This window comes from Phoenix dactylifera, unplaced genomic scaffold (genome assembly GCF_009389715.1).
Source record: "Phoenix dactylifera cultivar Barhee BC4 unplaced genomic scaffold, palm_55x_up_171113_PBpolish2nd_filt_p 000119F, whole genome shotgun sequence".
In the NCBI taxonomy this organism is placed as follows: Eukaryota; Viridiplantae; Streptophyta; class Magnoliopsida; order Arecales; family Arecaceae; genus Phoenix; species Phoenix dactylifera.
Genome location: NW_024067687.1, coordinates 1,072,695 through 1,074,242, shown reverse-complemented (window position 1 = coordinate 1,074,242; position 1,548 = coordinate 1,072,695).

The following is a 1,548-nucleotide window of genomic DNA, read 5'->3' as shown; positions in this document are numbered from 1 at the left end:
GCCTCGTGCATTGGGATGCTTTTTTTATGTTAGGCCTTATGATCTTTAGGGTAGATGATATGGAAATGTTATGAAAAGTTCCGATTAAAATTTCATGAGTTGCATTATTGTCAAAATAGATAGAGCAAAACTATGCATCGGACTCAGAAATTATGGGGAAAAAAATTGAAGGAACCTCTTATAGATAATTCGGTATTGGCATCCAAACCTATGACTTATTAGATGATTGAAAACCTCAATGCACTCTACTTGTTATTTTATTTGTCTTCAGGCATGAACACCCTTGTGCAGTACTTTTGTAGTTTTGAATGGTATGACTACTGATTTATGTTTGCATCTGAAAGAAGTTTACGCATTCTTACTAAAATCTGAAATGGCACTTATGGTATACTTTGACTTTCATTGCTCTCCTTTCTGTCTTGAAGGAAAACATTGATTGCAAGTGAACAGCTGCAGATAAATACAAATTTGTTGTAATATTAATTGCAAATTCTGTATTTGTAATGATTCTTGCATCGATAAACATAAATTTGTTTGGAAATCATGCAGTTTTTCTAAAAGCGTGTATTAGTTAGTTTGCGTGGTTTATATTTTGGTAGGTGAAACTTTTGTTTAAATATCTCAAGTTTTTGATTTAATAAATTATAAAGGATGTTGCACCTACATATGTTTCATTTGCTTCATAGAAGGCCATTAGTGTTTCCATTATGCTTCTATTTTGTGTTGTTTGATTTTGACTATTTAAGAGCTTGTTTAGCATTGCTTTTGTTTTTCTATTATTATTTTCAAACAAGCTAAGAAGAAAATAAACTAAACAATATGTATGATGAAACCTTTTTGTTTCTAAATTGTTTGTAAAATTTTTAAAGCTTTGGGCTGGCAAGATTTATTGATTACAATTAGTTATAATAATGACAAGGAATAGCTGCAATTTTGTGCACATACTAGCTTTAACATTAATCTCCATTTGCTATTCCACTAGTTGTGGTGAAACAAAAACACGAAGATAACAACTATGTCAAATATGCCCTCATTACTTGGATGTCATTCGTTGCTCTGTTATAATTTTTTTTATTCTTTTTAATCTCTCCTTGATGTGGAGTGGGACTAGCAAGTGGTATTCCCATCGAAGCATTTGAGGCTGGTGGCAATTGGCTGCATAAAATTGGTTTTCTCCATGAGGTTGGTAAATCATTTTCATCTCAATTGAGATGGTCAAGATCTCAATTTGCATTAGTACCGGGCACTTACAATCCAAAAAATATCTCAATTCTCCATTGTTCTTTGGCTAAGGTTCATTTTATCTTAGCTGATATAAACCAATATGCTTCAATATATATGCTGATATGGTTTTAGAATATCTACTGAGGTGTTCTTATTAAATTGTTCGTCATTTTAAACTAATTTTTAGATGATAATTATGCAAATCATATTCTGAAATACTAATTATTTTTGAGTTACTATCTTGGTCCTTATGATATTTGATAAAATGTTGCCATCTCTCACATTTTCTTGTTTGATCGAAGTACTATTGTATTTGAGAAAAAA